We start from the raw sequence: 19,874 nt of genomic DNA on the forward strand, positions 1-19,874 counted from the left end.
AAATGTACTCAAGTAAAAGTAAAAAGTAGCTTATTTCAAATGTAGTCAGAGTAAAAGTTACTTAGTTACTTTTTTGACTGTGCAAGGACGGGCTCTTCTGAATAGTTAAAAAAAAGACAATGGGGTATAAATGTCAAAGTGGCCGTTTTTTTAATTAAATGAACAAATATGCATATTGAAGTACAAAGGCAGTTAAACTGCAAACTAGTAACATAAATTAGGTTATAGTCACAAGCCCATGACTTTTCCCTGAATGCTTATTTAGAGCAGCTGATTTTTAAAGTTAGCAGAGTTCATCCTTGGTAGTGGGTTCACTCACTCATTTAAAGATATCGGCCAGAGGCAAAATTTGTTTGAACAGCATGTGTAAATGTGTATTAAAATCTCAGATGAAAAAGGTTTTTGGATTTTGATGGCTGGAATTGTAAGAAAATCTGAAGTTTGTGACTGGCGCAGGAAAAACAGAAACTAACTTCCAGTCTATGCCCTGGGCAGCAGTTGACGTTTCACATGGAGCTCTGCTGAAACAGCAGTAGTAAGCAATGCCTGGCTCCGCTGTTTCTGCGTTAGCGTTATAGCAGAGAACAATGTGTCATCAATCAGATGTAGCTTCTGAAGCCTCTACTAGTCCATCAGATTTGTTTTTTTCTCTGGGATAAGGCGACGAGAACGGATATTAGATTACTGGAGAAGTTCAACCGAACTTCAACCCCGCCAGCTGGATATCACTACCAGAGGTGCAGACATGTTTTAGACCGTTTGACTCAGAAGACCTGTGACCTGATTTGGACATAGAGGAGGATTCTGTTCCTCTTCAGAACCAAAATCGGAACAGTTTGTTTACTTTTTTTAAATATTTCATTTCTGTGCTCCACTGGAAGCTCTAAGCTGACAAGTTTTCAGCTGGTCTTAGCTCCATCATGTGTCCCAATATAGTTCAGTAATCTACAGTTTTACTGCTGTGTGTATTTACTGACATAACTCTGGAAAATAATGAACCTACAATTTACCAGAATAAATCTTCCTGATGCCGGAGTAACTCCTTAGCTCAACTCGTTGTTTGCACTAATCCAGGATGTCATGGAGGTTTTAATGTTGAAATATAGAGATCATCTTTTAGATTATATCTGTGTGTGTGTGTGTGTGTGTGTGTGTGTGTGTGCGTGCGTGCGCATGTGTGTGTGTCGTAGCTTTCCCAAAGGACTTGTTCTTCCCTTACCGGAGCCAACACGGTTAGTTTTGCTGCAGTCATGCTAACGGGACTCGTCTGGAGTCCAGAAGTAGCGGTGGGTTCTAGATGGATTTATAGATGTAGGTTATTATTTTAGATCAGACCTGTTATTTAAAAATGCGTGTAGGACACAGACACATGGCTCAGACCTTTTGCTGCAGCTGTAAACGCAATTTTACGTAATAATTAGGAGCATGAAAGTAAGCAAATAACAGCGATTCACAATATTAGCATCAGCAGCTAGCTTGTTTTACGTGCTGGAGTGACGTATGCGAAACACAGTTCTTCACTGTCTGGAGGAGAGGATTTGGATTTTCTGTAATCATTTATGACAAAAGTCCTTAATAAAATAAAAAACTGGACCCATACATGTTTATATAGATAATAAAGTGTAGTTATTTTGCATTTCTACAATTTTAATGCTGAGCCAATACCTTTAACCCTTCACCACTGAAATCAGTTTGTTCATTCCAGTCCTCCTAAATAATCCTCCAATCATCCAACTGGAATCCTTAAGGGTCCCGTAACATCCATCCTGTCAGAGTAGGCCTTGGGAGCCCAGGTGTTTCTAGAACTAATGGTGTCTCCTCACCAGCGTGAGCCTCCAAACTGTGAAGGTTGGTCTCCAAACATGAACTTTAAATTCATGCATTTATCTCCTCTTGTAACACTTAAACATGTTTTAAAAGGCTTGTATCATGATATGTTACACCTCCCAGACCAAAGATAGGTCCAGTATAAGATAAAATATTATCATAAACACTGCAAAGACATCATTGTTTAATAAATACAAGTTATTTTCCTGAGCCATTACTTCAGCCAAGATATAGGATGCATGGATTTGATGAAGCTATGCTGTCTTATGCAGTCCTACACACTCACAGAGCCGGATTAACGCAAAGGCAAAGTAGGCACGTGCCTAGGGCCTGATTGGCTGGATGGGGCCCAGACAGAGGAACAAAATTAAAAATAAATACATTAAAAATTAAATGCACAAATGTCCTATGACAGAATTTGTAGATAGGACTCCTATCTACAATTTATTTCAATATTTATTAATTAATTAAAAATAGTGACAATGTTTATCTTAACCATAGACCGTTTCATTGGCTACGTCACATTAAGGCGCCACCCAATTAAGGACGTCAGAGTCAGAGCGGGACACAACAAAGCTAGCAGGTGTTTTTGAGTAGGCTAACTTTCACGATGCTTTCGGGTGCGGCAAAACGTAAAAAAAAATAATAATAAAAATGAAGAGGAACAAAAGAAGAGACAGCGGTGGGCTTTTCAGAAGTTTCTGTCGGGCTGCTCGGGCAGCCGTCCGACAGCTGTGAACCTGCTTGAGTCAGCAGAGCCAGAGGCCGGGCCGGGCCGGGCCCAAGTCAGACCCGGAGGAGACACGACCCAAAGACGCGCTGGAAGATGCGGCGGAAGACGCTGTAGCGCCAACGCCGTCAACATCAACGCCTTCTCAGACGGACAAACTGGAAGAACAGCAGCCAGCCACAAGTGAGCCCAATATAGTCTTACAGCAGGAGCCTCTAGACCCAGAAAGGGTATTAACAACTAGCTACCCATCTGATCCTGCAGTGGTACCAAACTGATGACACGATGCGTGAGTACTTTGCACTAAACCATCCCTCTCAAAATATTGGATATTCTTCGGCATCACAGAGGAAATCTGGAGACATAAACCGAAGCTTAACCAAGGAACATTTCTTTAGACGTGTTTCTGCTGTGACTGAGGCCTGTGATGCTGGAAGGCTGAAGATGATCCCGGAGTGGAGAATGCGAAATGGTTTCCTTGGTAAGTGTTGCTGGTTTTATTAATTATTTTTCAAATAATTTTATTAATGTTCAAATAGCAAAACAATAAGTTCACACTCAGAAAATTGACACAGAATTTCTGATTCAGCAGAGGCAACAACAGCCTGAATGAGCATAAAGCAAGATCAAAACTTAAGATAATGTTTTCATTTTATTAAAATACTTTCTTTTAAGATTATAGATTGTATTAAATTTATACTGTAATAATTTAAGCTGCGTGTTTAAAGTTTGTTTTTGCACCTTTAAAAACATGCTTCAGTCCATTCAAATTAATCTATTTATTCTTGAATGTCTTTGCAATATCATGTGATTAATTTGTCAACATTTATAAATGTTGTAAGCTACTGTATTTAGCAGAAAATCTTTTTAATTAAATGTAGTGATTATATATAAACAGAGCAAATAAGAGACACATTTTTGCTCTGTTTACATAGTTTAATGACATCTAGTGATTTACTCGTACCGCCGTGACAATGACACTCTCAATGGATAAGATGAGGATAATTTATTAGCATTTAATACAGCTGTGTAATGATGTATAAATTATTAATATCAAAAATTTGTCTGATAGAATGTTTTACATACAACACATGACTTATTCTGGCATACAAACAACCAATTTGTAACAAAAAACTAGGCTTTGTAAAATGTGAATGAACTTTTATTAGTAACTTTGATAAGTTTCAGATTTCAATTCATTAAATAACATTGATGGAGGGGTGTATGTGTGTGTGTGTGTGTGGGTGTGTGTGTGTGGGGGGGGGAGCTAAAAATGCAGCCTGCCTAGTGTAGTCCATTTATTTAATCCGGCTCTGCACACACACACACACACACACACACACACACACACACACACACACACACACACACACACACACACACACACACACACACACACACACACACTGCAGCATGTTAGAATCATGTGAATGACTAATTTAACTACACTGAACTGCTTTAGTAATACTTTAATCTCTTATTCTGGAGTAAAATTAAAGAAACAAGCTAAATCATCACATATCTGTGGCATCAAGGAGCATCTTCCGAGTTCAAACACAGGGATGGAGCACAATGTTTACACCTGAACAGTATCAGGATTAACTCACAGAGGCCTGCAGGTCTTCTGTTTTATGAGCAGAGCGCTGATAATCCGCTTCTTAGGAGCGCTAAACGTAATTTTGCCGCTTCCGTGCGCGGTATGGAAACACATTTCAGACACGGAACCGAGTCTGGTTGCCGAACCGAGCAGAATTCTGATGACGTCACACCGGTGCGCGAAGGTGCGGGTTCCAACCCACAGGAGAGGAGGGAGAGAGGAGGTAAACTGCGAGTGGATCACAAGGACTTAACTGATGTTTTTGAGCAAAACTGCGGTAAAAATGGCTGTTTGTCCTCATCATAAAGCGTGTAGCCCCCCCCCGGTTTAGACGTGGCGCTCATGCAGGTGTCTCTTTCTGTTCCGACGCTGCTACACGTAATATTTTTAATTTATTAAGCCTACAATTTATTTTTACTCAGTAACGGATATGATTTAAAATGTAGCGAATTACAATTCTTTTTTAAAAACTTACTCAAGTAAAAGTAAAAGTACATATTTTAAAAACGACTTAAAAAGTATAAATTTACAAAAAAGCTACTCAATTACAGTAACGTGAGTAAATGTAATTCGTTACTTTCCACCTCTGCTAATATCCGTCATTAATATCCCTGTTTTCCTGACATCATCCTTCTTGTTAGTGAACATATAGTCAATGATTGCTGCAGTCCGAGATGTAATTCTAGTTGGCTTGTTTATCAAGGGAAAGAAACCTACACTATACAGTGAATCTGCAAAATCCTTAGTGATCTATCCAGCCTCATGTTCTAAATTAATATTAAAGTTCCCACACAGAAATAATGTTTTGTAATTAATGTGATCAACCAATTCAATATTTTTTTCATTAAATGCCCCAATACATGATCCTGGTGCTCTATAAATACAACAAATTAAAGTATTTTTAGCAGCTTCATTGCTGATTTCTACCGTTACAATTTCCATAACATTATCTTCCATCATTGTCATTTCCTTAACTAGTTTACATTTTAGATCTGATTTAATGTACAGGGCAACCCCACCACCTCTTTCATTTTTTTCTATTTACAAAATAAAGTTCATACCCTTCCATTTGTACTTCATCCATCATATCACCTTTGAGCCAAGTCTCTGTTATAGCAATCACACTAAATTTGTTTTTGAATTTATTTAAATTATCTTTGATAATTAAAAACTTAGGAAATAAGCTTCTACTATTAATGTGGATAAGTGACATTGTGTCCTTAGTCATTCTCCCACAGTTCAATTGTTCTTCTCCAATATAATCACAACTTATGTTTAATTCATATACATTTCCATCTATTTTATCATCAATATCATATATTTTATCATCTTTATCCATTTCAGTTGAGTGATGTTTGCCAGTTTGAATCAAGACCAATATCAAACTGAGTTATCCATGTTAGTTTTTACAGTGTCCTAAATAAGTTTGGATGCATACATTCTGATGATCTTAACCATAGTTTGTAAACTTGTTTATATACTCATTTATCACTTGTATTTTTCTAGTTCTGTTAGTTTCTTAATGATCAGAATCTTTGCCTGCTCTGGAGACCCATTCAGTTTAATGAATACCTTACAGTTTGAAGTCCATGCTGACTGTATTTTCTTTTGCTTTCTCAGAAGTCTCGCTTGCCTCGCAATGTCTGCATTTTTCTTGATTAGGTGTTCATTTATATATACATTGGTTCCCTTCAGCTTCCTTCCTTGTTTAAGCAGTTCTTTCTTGTGTTTTCTGTTCATAAATCTGATAAGGATTGCAGGTTTCTGATTTTTATTTTTACGTGGAAGAGGATGACATCCCTCTATGTCCTTGGCCTCTAGATGTATCCCTTTGCTACCAAGGAAGTCCATTACCTGCCTTTCTAAGTTGTTAAATTCTTGTTCAGGTGGTTCTCCACTCTCTGTAGCTGTTGCTCTTGCATAAATTTGGTGTGTTGTTTCAAGTCTTGTCACTATTACATCATTTATTCCTGAATATTGTTCCAGTTCTGACACTCTCTTCCAGTAAGGTGATTTTCCTGTCCTTTTCCTCATTTTTTCTTCTTAGGACTTTAACCTCCTCCACTAATTCCATAATCGCTTTCTGTTGTTTAGAAACTGTTGTAATTTCTTCTGACATAAAGCTCAGTGAATTCTTTATCTCTTCCAGTTCCTCCTCAGCAACATTGTTTCTTTTTGGAGGCATTGTTACTGACTCACCCCAGTAGAGCTTGGTCTGGTAGCTGGAGCAGAACCTGGGCCTGATAGCTAGAGCAGAACTTGGGTCTGGTAGCTGAAGCAGAACCTGTCGCTGGAGCAGCGCCTGGGCGTGGTAGCTGGAGCAGAAACTGGGTCTGGTAGCTGGAGCAGAACCTGGGTCTGGTAGCTGGAGCAGAACCTGGGCCTGGTAGCTGGAGAAGAAACTGGGTCTGGTAGCTGGAGCAGAACCTGTCGCTGGAAAAGAACCTGGTCATTCATTGTTAACTTAAAAGTGAAACTAATCTATGAGACTGACTACATGCAAATCCAGATATTTCACGTGTTTATTGGTTATAACTGATGACTATGGCTGCAGCTGATGAAAACCCCACATTCACCATCTCAGACTATTGTGAAAAAGGTTCAATATTCTAAAAGGTGTCACACTCTAATCAGCCAATGAGCCCAGAACACCTGAGCCTTTATGGTGTCGCAGATGAATTACTGACATAAATGAAGTTTTTCGGGCTGCGCAGTGGTTAGAGCTGTTGCCTTGCAGTAAGAAGGTCCTGGGTTCACTTCCCGGCCTGGGATCTTTCTGCATGGAGTTTGCATGTTCTCCCTGTGCATGTGTGGGTTCTCTCCGGGTACTTCGGCTTCCTCCCACAGTCCAAAAACATGACTGTTAGGTTCATTGGTCTGTCTACGTTGTCCTTAGGTGTGTGTGTGTGTGTGTGATTGTTTGTCCTGTGTGACTCTGTGTTGCCCTGCGATGGACTGGCTCCCTGTCCAGGGTGTACCCCACCTGATTGCCCATTGACCCCTGGAGATAGGCACCAGCCCCCCAGTGACCCTATGTGGACAAAGTGGAATCAGACAATGGATGGATGGATGAAGTTTTTCACCATATTGTCATTTTTCCAGATTCACCTGTACATGAGAACAGTATGCCATCAAATTATATGAAGTGCTGCAGTTTAATGTATTTGAGAGGCGCTGAAGCCATCCCAAACAGACACTCTTTTATTTAGGATGGTGGGCAGTAGGACTCAGGGGAATTCTGAAAGAAGCAGTGAAGTTTCTAATCATGACAGTTGTTGCTGATGTCAGTGACAGTTAAGCTCAGGTGAGTCTGTCCGTATTCACTGCCTTGAGCTCCACCCAGCAGGTGAAATCAGATGAAGTACAGTCATCTAATGATCAAGCTCCTCGATGTTTATCTGAGTTGATCAACCCTCACGTTCATTAAGATTGGCTGATCACCTGCAACTGTGCACCCCCAGAGTGAAGTACAAATCATCTGGATTGTGAATCTACTTGTTTGCCACCGCTAATCCCTGGAGCACGATCCTGCTCTCTGTGAGGTAGGCGCCCACATTTGCGAGAATTAAATCAGGTACTTTTGGTTGGTGATCAATTCTTCGTCTGTTTCTTTTTATTCCTACTTTTGTAGCCTTCTTATTTTATATGAATCTAAATGTTTCAGTGTTTGGATCATTATCTGGTTCTGGTAGAAAAACCTCCACCCAGCCTACCACAAGGTCTCAAATGGTGGAAAGACCAACATGAACATTGAATGAACAGGACACGCTGTGCTGGACTGGAGACCTGTCCAGGGTGCCCCCACCTGTTACCAGATATAGACACCAGCCCCCTGTGACCACAGTGAGGAATGAGGAGCAATCTATTGTATTATGAGAGATCACCAGTTAAATAAGTGAAAAAAATTGCTTCCATTCAAAAGTTTGATTGGAAAAATTTAGAACAAAAATAAAAAGAAAGCCAGGTAATGTTTCTGCTATCACTTTTAAATGGTAAATTTTTCCTGAGAATAATGTTGAATAAAACAATGAGGCTGTTGAACACCTGCACAAGGCCTCATCTGAAGTGACCACCTGGGTCTGGTAGCTGGAGCAGAACCTGGGCCTGGTAGCTGGAGAAGAACCTGGGTCTGGTAGCTGGAGAAGAACCTGGGTATGGTAGCTGGAGCAGAACCTGGGTCTGGTAGCTGGAGAAGAACCTGCGTCTGGTAGCTGGAGAAGAACCTGGGTCTGGTAGCTGGAGAAGAACCTGGGCCTGGTAGCTGAAGCAGAACCTGGGTCTGGTAGCTGGAGAAGAACCTGGGCCTGGTAGCTAGAGCAGAACCTGGGCCTGGTAGCTGGAGCAGAACCTGGGTCTGGTAGCTGAGGCAGAACCCGGGTTTGGTAGCTGAGGCAAAACCTGGGTCTGGTAGCTGGAAAAGAACCTGGGCCTGGTAGCTGGAGCAGAACCTGTGCCTGGTAGCTGGAGCAGAACCAGGATCTGGTAACTGGAGCAGCACCTGGGCGTGGTAGCTGGAGCAGAACCTGGGCCTGGTAGCTGGAGCAGAGCCTGGGCCTGGTAGCTGGAGCAGAACCTGGGTCTGGTAGCTGAAGCAGAACCAGGGTCTGGTAGCTGGAGCAGACACAGGGTCTGGTAGCTGGAACAGAACCTGGGTCTGGTAGCTGGAGCAGAACCTGGGCCTGGTAGCTGAAGCAGAACCTGGGCCTGGTAGCTGGAGCAGAACCAGGGTCTGGTAGCTGGAGAAGAACCTGGGTCTGGTAGCTGGAGCAGAACCAGGGCCTGGTAGCTGAAGCAGAACCAGGGCCTGGTAGCTGGAGCAGACACAGGGTCTGGTAGCTGGAGAAGAACCCGGGTCTGGTAGCTGGAGAAGAACCTGGGCCTGGTAGCTGAAGCAGAACCTGGGTCTGGTAGCTGGAGAAGAACCTGGGCCTGGTAGCTGGAGCAGAACCTGGGTCTGGTAGCTGAGGCAGAACCCGGGTTTGGTAGCCGAGGCAAAACCTGGGTCTGGTAGCTGGAAAAGAACCTGGGCCTGGTAGCTGAAGCAGAACCAGGGTCTGGTAGCTGGAGCAGAACCTGGACCTGGTAGCTGGAGAAGAACCTGGGCCTGGTAGCTGGAGCAGAACCTGGGTCTGGTAGCTGGAGAAGAACCTGGGTCTGGTAACTGGAGCAGCACCTGGGCGTGGTAGCTGGAGCAGAACCTGGGCCTGGTAGCTGGAGCAGAGCCTGGGCCTGGTAGCTGGAGCAGAACCTGGGTCTGGTAGCTGAAGCAGAACCAGGGTCTGGTAGCTGGAGAAGAACCTGGGTCTGGTAGCTGGAGCAGAACCAGGGTCTGGTAGCTGGAGAAGAACCAGGGTCTGGTAGCTGGAGAATAACCTGGGTCTGGTAGCTGGAGCAGAACCTGGGCCTGGTAGCTGGAGCAGACACAGGGTCTGGTAGCTGGAACAGAACCTGGGCCTGGTAGCTGGAGCAGAACCTGGGCCTGGTAGCTGAAGCAGAACCTGGGCCTGGTAGCTGGAGCAGAACCAGGGTCTGGTAGCTGGAGCAGAACCAGGGCCTGGTAGCTGGAGCAGAACCTGGGCCTGGTAGCTGAAGCAGAACCGGGGCCTGGTAGCTGGAGCAGAACCAGGGTCTGGTAGCTGGAGCAGAACCAGGGCCTGGTATCTGGAGCAGAACCAGGGCCTGGTAGCTGGAGCAGAACCTGGGCCTGGTAGCTGGAGACGAACCAGGGTCTGGTAGCTGGAGACGAACCAGGGTCTGGTAGCTGAAGCAGAACCTGGGCCTGGTAGCTGAAGCAGAACCTGGGCCTGGTAGCTGAAGCAGAACCTGGGTCTGGTAGCTGGAGAAGAACCTGGGTCTGGTAGCTCGAGCAGAACCAGGGTCTGGTAGGTGGAGCAGAACCAGGGTCTGGTAGCTGGAAAAGAGCCTGGTCATTCATTGTTAACTTAAAAGTGAAACTAATCTATGAGACTGACTACATGCAAATTCAGATATTTCACGTGTTTATTGGTTATAACTGATGACTATGGCTTCAGCTGATGAAAACCCCACATTCACCATCTCAGACTATTGTGAAAAAGGTTCAATATTCTAAAAGGTTTCACACTCTAATCAGCTAATGAGCCCAGAACACCTGAGCCTTTATGGTGTCGCAGATGAATTACTGACAAATGAAGTTTTTCGGGCTGCGCAGTGGTTAGAGCTGTTGCCTTGCAGTAAGAAGGTCCTGGGTTCACTTCCCGGCCTGGGATCTTTCTGCATGGAGTTTGCATGTTCTCCCTGTGCATGTGTGGGTTCTCTCCGGGTACTTTGGCTTCCTCCCACAGTCCAAAAACATGACTGTTAGGTTCATTGGTCAGTCTAAGTTGTCCTTAGGTGTGTGTGTGTGTGTGTGTGTGTGTGTGTGATTGTTTGTCCTGTGTGTCTGTGTTGCCCTGCAATGGACTGGCTCTCTGTCCAGGGTGTACCTCGCCTGATTGCCCATTGACCAGTGGCGGCTGGTGAAAAATATTTTTGGTGGGGCTGTGCTATTTTTTTATTTTTAAACAAACTTGTGCTTTCTGAGCTTTGTGCACAACTTCACTATTTCCTGAATTAAGCACAGCTCTTTTATTTCCTGTCTTACATCATTGGACAAACTGATTAATCCAGGTGTGTCTGACTATTGGCACGCTGCCTTGCAGACCAAGGTTGAAAAATACTGCATTAAATTGCACATAAAATAACATGACCATAAATGGTAAATAGGCAATGCAAGAGGCAAGTAACAAAAACATTTTGTTTAATTTCAACATTTGAGTGAACACCAAAAATTATGAGCAGGTCACTGTTACAGTAATGGTAGTAAACACTACTTAGACAAAATGCCAGAAATTTACACTGTTAAATATTTCTGGAGTGTTGTGCCAAGGTCAACTTTATACAAAGATCAAGTGGATGCATTTGTGTGTGTGTGATACCTCATTTGTACAGAAATTTTGCCCTTCTGTCCTTCTGAGTGGCAAAGCTCTCGATTAGCTTTTTATTGAAGTCAGGAATGTTTGTGACAAGCTTTTTTTTCCATGGAGAGCATGGCAAGAGCATTCAGCCCATCCTGTGTCATGGTGTTCCTCAGGAAAGTCTTAATCCTCTTTAAAGTAGAAAAGCACCTTTCTGATTCGGCTGTGGTCATGGGTGTGGTGACAAGAATCTTCTTTTGCATGGCTCAGGATGGTGTGAAAAACCTGTCATATGATAAATAAAAAACAACAGATAAGTTCATAGGAAACACTTTTATAGGAAATAATGTCATCAGTATCCTCCTACAAATGTCATATTTCCCAGTTTTTGGGACAATAAAACATTTCTGATTCTCAATCAGATGTTTTTACATTTGAGGTAAAAACATCTAATAGAGAATCAGAAATGTTTAATTGTCCCAAAAGCTGGGAAATTTGTTTGCTGCAGCAGAAGTGTAACAAGTAAACTGGAATCAGATTGATGTATGTACAAATTTACATGAAATACACATTTACATGATTAAATATGTATAATAGGTATGTGTGTTGAAATTAGTTTTTTACAGTTATTGCACATTAAACATGTTATTAAACAAATGTCCCGGTTTGTGGGACAACCAAGGATTTCTGATTCTGATTGTCTTGTTCACAGAAATGTAATGTACAGCTTACCTCTGCACCCAGCTGCTGTTGTTCCCTGCATGGCAACGTTAGCTCTGCTGCCTAGCATGGCTAGCTTCACCGTGTTGTTGTCCATGTGTGCCCGGGATGACTCGTGTTTCTTCACCTTCTCAGAAAAATGTTTCATGTCTGTAACTCCTGACTCATCCATGCCTTATCTGTCCCAGCCGTTTTGAATAACAAACACGGAAAGCAAAATAACGCATTAGGGTGATTGCATCCAGCTAGCCAAGCCTCCCTGGTGTACCAATTTCGGGAGAAGCCTAGTGTGTACAGTTTACCTCTCTCCTTCTCCTGCTGGCTTATCTTTACGTCGGGCTGATCTGGTCCAAGCTCTTTGACATTAAGTTTTTCCACCATAGTTCTCCTCTCGAACGGATACTGGAGGAGACCGAACTGAATTCAGTGGCTGCTGAGATCCGGTATCCATGCTGGTTGTAGTCACCGGCGGCGTCCATGTTACATCTGCGTCACGACCAAAAACGACTCTGCCGAGTTCTACCGAACACCAACGAATCCTTTGGCGGTAGCTCCATCGCCCATCATGCTTCTGAAACGTTCTGAAACAACGTCGACGCTGATTGGATACATTCCCATTCCTACCCTTTGATATTCTTGTCAGCAATTGGACAGCTGGTCTTGTCCTGTTTGGGCGATTGAAAAACAGCACACAGCCTCCACCGCTCGGCAGAAACCGGCAGAGACCAATATAGATATATATTTATATATATGATTTATTTTTGTTACAAAACACACAATTAACTTAGAATATGTGATTATTGTTAATTTTATTTATTTATTTTTTAAAATAAAAATTAAAAACACAGAACAACTGGGAGGGCGGCGCCCTATCGCCCTCTACTTGCCAGCCGCCACTGCCATTGACCCCTGGAGATAGGCACCAGCCCCCCAGTGACCCTATGTGGACAAAGTGGGCTCAGACAATGGATGGATGGATGAAGTTTTTCATCATATTGTCATTTTTCCAGATTCACCTGTACATGAGAACAGTATGCCATCAAATTATATGAAGTGCTGCAGTTTAATGTATTTGAGAGGCGCTGAAGCCATCCCAAACAGACGCTCTTTTATTTAGGATGGTGGGCAGTAGGACTCAGGGGAATTCTGAAAGAAGCAGTGAAGTTTCTAATCATGACAGTTGTTGCTGATGTCAGTGACAGTTAAGCTCAGGTGAGTCTGTCAGTATTCACTGCCTTGAGCTCCACCCAGCAGGTGAAATCAGATGAAGTACAGTCACAACTAAGTACATTTCAGCAGACTATTAAGGAATTGATTAAATTATGAGGATATAAGCATGGATCAGTGGTTAGCGATGCTGTCTGCAGCAAGAAGGTCCTGGGTTCAAATCTCAGCCTGGGGTCTTTCTGCAAGGAGTTGGCATGTTTTCCTTGTGGGTTCTCTCCAAGTACACCAGCTTCCCCCAACATACTGTCAGCTTTATTGATCTTTCTAAATTGTCTTTAGGTGTGTTTATGTGTGTGTGTGCATGGTTGTTTGGTCTGTGTGTCTGTGTTGCCTTGCGATGGACTGGTAACCTGTCCAGTATGTACCACGCCTGCTTGCCTGGAGACTGCTGGAGATAGGCACCAGCCTCCCGCGACCCTGCGTGGAGAAGCACATACAAAAAATGGATGGATGAGGATATAAGTGGACACTAACACCAGAACTGTACTTTCTGGAATTTATCAAAAGGATGGATGTATTTCTACGTCCATGAACCCAGGAGAACGGATCAAGTCAAGTACCAGCAGAGGTCAGGTGATAATTCTTTGTGTGTAGTAATATGGCTCTCTGGTGATGGATTTTAATTCCTGGTTAAACATAAATAATTCTAGGGGTTTAAAGGCTATGAGCCAAAGACAATATAAACCAGAGATGAAGGTTTGTGCATTTAACAAGAAATTCCATAAATAATCATCATGGCTGCTGTAAAATCGAATCCAGGTTAGAATTATCCTATCAACTCTCTCATGATCAGAAGCAGATGGATGTTTATGACCACAAAGTTTCAAGTGAAGCACACTCCTCTTGTGACATTTAATTTCTTGAGTTTGCTCATGATCCATATTTCCATTTAGAAACCGTCTCTCCTCCATAGATGTACCTGCATGTCAGAGCATCTAATCACTGGTTGGTCAGATGATGCTGCTGTCAGTCATTGCAGGAATGTGTACGGTGTGGGAGAACAATTTTATTTTCTCTCCTCTGCCTGAGCTGAAGGTGACGTGCGGCGAGCCTCGCGGCAGTGATAAACCTTTTGCGCAAAATGTGGTCCTTCTCTGAGATTTCGACTAATGAATACCTGGAAAATTTACCGGTATGCACTGTACCCTAGAAAAAGTACTGCCATGCTGAAAGGTTATATTTAGAAGTGGCAGCGGTACCGGTACAAAGCACTGCTCTCTGTCCCTAATGGATATAAGTCTGATGATCTGATCATCAGAACCTGATCATCATGATCAGTTCCAGACAGCCGCTGTTTCTCCCTCCCCAACCAACCCCATGTGTCCAGCATTGCGCACTGCACGATAATTAAACTGGCCCCAAAACTCCACCTTAAACCAGTTCTCCTAACATGACCACATACAGGCCAGCCTGGACATGCATCTGTGGCCAGAGCTTTCTTCTTTTTCAATCTCTCTTTTTCTGCTCCACCTTTCCTGGTCCGTCTAGGTCCATTTTGCCTCTGGGGCCGAAGATGCTCGGGGGGGGGGGGGGGGGGGGGGGGGCGGCTTTGCCAGACCCCGACAGTGAGAGGAGGGCATGTCTTTGTGCCCATTTCACTCCATTTGTGTGAGCATCAGGAGAGCAAATATTATTTATATTATATATATTAGATATTACACACGTCATGACCGGCAATCAGTGAGAGGGGCCAGTTTAACAGCCAGGCCACCGGGAAATCTCCCGTTTCTCCCGATTACCAGTCCGCCACTGACCACCTCCCTTACCCATGGTGTCCCACAAGGTTCTGTGCTGGGGACTCTACTCTTCCTCCTCTATCTGCTTCCTCTTCAGCACATCCTGAGCTCCTTTAATGACATCATACACAACGGCTCTTTTAAGAGCCACTGAACAGCCTTAGATGCAAAATAGACACACCAGCTCCCTGCCATCACCTGAAGATAACACAGACTTGAAGGGTCGTATTATAAGCTAGCTACGAGCTCAGGTAAAGGAGGTCCATGCAATCGGCAGTGTCCATCTCGACTTTCTGACCCCCCTGGATTGTTTGGGAGTCTTCACACAAGCGTGCAGAAATCGGCACAAATTGCGTCAGATGATTTTATAAACAAACTTTAGCTTATCAAACCATACAGCCAAACGGATTTTACAACCCAGATACCACAATGCAGACAGACATAGTCATGTTACACCTATCCTGGAGGATCTCCATTGACCAGTTTTAAAGTTCTGATCTTCCTCTACAAAGCTCTGAATGATCAAGCTCCTCGATGTTTATCTGAGTTGATCACCCCTCACGTTCATTAAGGTCGGCTGATCACCGGCAACTGTGCACCCCCAGAGTGAAGTACAAATCATCTGGATTGTGAATCTACTTGTTTGCCACCGCTAATCCCTGGAGCACGATCCTGCTCTCTGTGAGGTAGGCGCCCACATTTGCGAGAATTAAATCAGGTACTTTTGGTTGGTGATCACTTCTTCGTCTGTTTCTTTTTATTCCTACTTTTGTAGCCTTCTTATTTTATATGAATCTAAATGTTTCAGTGTTTGGATCATTATCTGGTTCTGGTAGAAAAACCTCCACCCAGCCTACCACAAGGTCTCAAATGGTGGATAGACCAACATGAACATTGAATGAACAGGACACGCTGTGCTGGACTGGAGACCTGTCCAGGGTGCCCCCACCTGTTACCAGATATAGACACCAGCCCCCTGTGACCACAGTGAGGAATGAGGAGCAATCTATTGTATTATGAGAGATCACCAGTTAAATAAGTGAAAAAAATTGAATCCTTTCAAAAGTTTCATTGGAAAAATTTAGAACAAAAATAAAAAGAAAGCCAGGTAATGTTTCTGCTGTCACTTTTAAATGGTAAATTTTTCCTGAGAATAAAGTTGAATAAAACAATGAGGCTGTTGAACACCTACACAAGGCCCCATCCGAAGTGACTGATGTTGCTCCAGAGCCAGCCGCAGAGCTGGAAGTGAGCAGGATGAGTGGAGCATCAGCAGCCTCCAGCAGAGCTCAGCGGACGTTAAAGTAGTTGTGGAGTTTTCTCCGGCAAGTTTTCCTGTTGGCTCTCGGGTCATTGACTCCACAGCACTGACTGCAGCTCTTTCCACACTACATTGGTCAGCCTCAATCCTCTCTCACACACACACACACACACACACACACACACACACACACACACACACACACACACACACACACACACACACACACACACACACACAAGGAGCGAGAGCCATAAAGGCAGAAAAGAAACATAAAAAACAATAAAAACAGCAAGAGTCTGAGGACCTAATTTAAGGAAAGAGACATTAAAAATTGACAGTCTGCATTCTTTAACTTGCCTGGACTTTTCACAGAAATGCACACAAATATCTCTTTTCACTATTAATGAAAGGAAGAGCAAATTATAAAAAATAATTTTATGTTTTCCTAATATACAGACTCCACACACTAGTGTGTGTGTGTGTGTGTGTGTGTGTGTGTGTGTGTGTGTGTGTGTGTGTGTGTGTGTGTGTGTGTGTGTGTGTGTGTGTGTGTGCTCTGTCTTCTCGATCCCCAGTGAGTCATCGTGGAGGATGGCTGCTTATACTAAGCCAAGATCCTCTGGAGGTTTCTTCCTGTTAAAAGGGAGTTTCCCTCTCCACTGTCACTGCATGCTTGCTTAGTATGAGGATTGCTGTAAAGCAGGGGTGTCAAACTCAAACTCACAAGGGGCCGAAATGAAACTCTGGGACGGAGTCGAGGGCCAAACTTAATATTTTTTGAAAAAGTGACGACAAAATTGCACATTTTCTTTATCAACATATATGCAATTTTGAACCTTAAAATTTGGAAACAAACATATTTCTGCATTAACACTGAATGTGGAATAACCAAATTACACACGAGCAAGTCCGTTTTAAATAAAAGGCATCAGTGGTATTCATTACTTGTGGTATATTCAGCATTTTTAAAATCTATTCAGGATTTATGTTTTCTTGTTTATTCATTTTTCTTATTTTTTATTCTCTTTTTTTTCTCCTGTAATAAGTGTCATCGCTGCTGTGACGTCTAGCTTTCCCCACTGAGGAACAATAAAGGGATTTTCTATTCTATTCATCTATCTGCAGCCTTTCCACTTCCTGTTTTACTGTAGGTTAAATCTTTTCTCACGGGCCAACAACAAAATAAAAATATTATTTTATCTTAAATGAAATGCAACATCTCACCTGTTAACTTTCATGTTTTGGAGCAGAAAAAGAGCATAAAACCAGCATATTTAAAGCTCAGTTTGTTCCACTGGTTTACTGTGATGCTCACCTGTTCCAGCCAGATACCTGCATCATGGGGTTGATCTGAGCTGAGGAGACTCCTGTAGTTTTGTTCATCTTCATCATAATAATGACAACATTAGATGACAACAGGTGCTCACATAGGTTTGTGCTGCTGAACATGCCTGAGCAGCTTGACCACGTTGTTGTGTGTCGGGGAGGAAACACGACAGCAGTCACAGAGTCGTGCTGGTTTGAGCGTGTTGCTGCTCGCTGGAGTTATATCAGCTCTGTCTGGACGTTAGTTGGAAAACTTTCTCTTTCAGTCGTGAACACGTTACTGAGCGGCTAGAATGTCAGTTTCTGGGCTTCAACGTCAGAAAATAGCTGAGTGAACTCGGCGCTGAGTGAGAGGAGTGTTTAGTTTGTCCGAGACAGCGGAGCTGCAGACGCCGGCAGCAGACGCTGGAAAAAACACAAAGGAGGGGGCACGTCGGCTCTGCGCTAACGCCGCAAAGCATCATGGAAGTTGAAGTCTTTGCGGTAAAATCGGCCAGCGGGCCAGTTTTAATATATTTTTGATATTCATCTCGCGGGCCACATAAAAATGCTCCGCGGGCCGCATCTGGCCTTGTGTCTGACATATGTGCTGTAAAGACTCTGACACTAGTCAGTGACTCGATGCAACCTGCTGGGTTCCTGATATAGGAAACTACTGATTGGCTTAATGAACTGACCTGTATTGAAATGTTTACTAGGTGAGGTGCCTTGAGACGACTCTTGTCGTGGTTTGGCGCTATATAAATAAACTTAAATTGAATTGAACAAACAACCATTCCTTTTGTTTTCTATAACCCGGCTGCATGGAGGCTTATCCTGTTTAACCCTAACACACACACACACACACACACACACACACACACACACACACACACACACACACACAATTGGGTGCCTCTACAGTTTCATGTCCCAGCCCAGGTGGGAAACAAGGCCATTTTAAATTGTTATAAATTAAGATACAATGATATTTGAACTTTATTTTAGAAGAGCATCGAGCCTTCACTGGTGTCTGCTGGAAAAAGAAACTTGAACAAATTTAGTTGAGGACCCCTGGAATAAATAAAACAATTGTCTAAGTTTCCTAAAACAACCTCCATCCTGTCAGCACTTTCATACAGGGCATCTCTTCTAAAATAAAGTTCAAGCATTATTTTATCTTAATGTATCAAAAACCAAAAATTGCTTTGTTCACAACCTAAACTGTTTTGATTGTAGCTGTAGCTGTGCTCAGGTAATGCAAACAATCACTGACACTTGGGATATGAAACTCCAAAGGCCCCCAATTGGGAGGCGCCAGGGCCCAAAGTAAAAAGGCCTAGGGCCTAAAGGGTTAAACAGGGGACTGGATTTATAAAAGACTAACAAATAACAGGCTGCACTCATGCAAAGTAATAAGAAGTAGCCCACTGTTCACATGAGTTGAAAGAGTTTCTTTAATAATCTATGAAGGAAATATGTACTGAACAAAAACATCAGCTGTGTAGAAGGTTTGCTTGGTAATTTAAGTGTAAAGTACACCAAAGCCCTTCTTTTGTAGGGAAGATAGAAAAATATTCTGAGGCTGTTTTTTTTAATCTCAATTAGGAATGCCGTCTTTATACAGCCGAGGTTCCCAACCCTCGCTCACAAGGACCCCTCTCCTGTGTCCAAGACAAGTAAGCCCCCCCCCCCCCCCCCCCCCACACACACACACACACACACACATGACCAGGATTAGAATGGAATAATTACAAATGTTATGCAGACAGAGTTCTTACAGAGTTTTGATTTCACTATTGGGAACCACTGATTCACAGTTTACTAAAGAGGTGATAGTTTAGTGCAGCTCATTCAGACATACACGATGGGTGGAGACAGAAGTTATGCAGATTAGTATGGGGGGACCAACAAAGACCTGTGGACCGGTGCTGAATATGAGTGAGGCTGGACGGTTGTGCTTTAAAGAGCCTGAAACGAGTGGATGATGGAGCTGCCGTAAGGAATTACACACATGGTGATACTGAGATGATCTAGTGGTGACAGCAGCAAATCATATATTTTACTCTGCTGAGAAATTGCAGTGATTTTGAGAATGTGCCGCAATTTTGAAGGAAAGTGGAGAAAGGAGAGGGTGATCCTTTTCTTTTTACCTAGAGAGCTAGGGCAACCCGATCCAAGCCAGCAGAACAGAGGACAAAGAGCCAGTTTATGTGGGACACGGTAAATACTAAACGCTTTTGTACATTTAGCCCTTTATCCTTTTGAACACAGAAAAACAACCAGGCTAACCATGCTATAAGGAGAAGGCTTTAAAATCCATTTAAATTTATTTACCTTCACTCTACAAAACATTAGTTTAGGTCGGGTTTTGAATTTAGATAATCCATGGAATGGATTACTGTGTTTGGAATCAGATTAATAGTGTAAAACAGTCCAAAGTACACATGGCTGTGTTGCAGAAATCATTGTTCCCGTCATATTTAATGATGCTTTCAAAGTGAAACCTAGCCTGGCAAGCCAGACTAAATAA

At 43.0% G+C, this 19,874-nt stretch overlaps 1 long non-coding RNA gene across 1 annotated transcript; it reads right to left on the bottom strand.

Moving 5' to 3' along the window:
• Nucleotides 1–10,647: 10,647 nt before the first annotated feature.
• On the bottom strand, nt 10,648–12,460 carry LOC129167052 (uncharacterized). The gene is made up of 3 exons (XR_008565883.2): nt 12,112–12,460; nt 11,822–11,988; nt 10,648–11,374 (listed from the first exon to the last, which is right to left on the bottom strand). It is a non-coding gene; the product is annotated as an uncharacterized lncRNA (long non-coding RNA).
• Between the last annotated feature and the right edge of the window lie 7,414 nt (nt 12,461–19,874).

The sequence above is a fragment of the Nothobranchius furzeri genome, chromosome 7 (genome assembly GCF_043380555.1).
Source record: "Nothobranchius furzeri strain GRZ-AD chromosome 7, NfurGRZ-RIMD1, whole genome shotgun sequence".
NCBI lineage: Eukaryota > Metazoa > Chordata > Actinopteri > Cyprinodontiformes > Nothobranchiidae > Nothobranchius > Nothobranchius furzeri.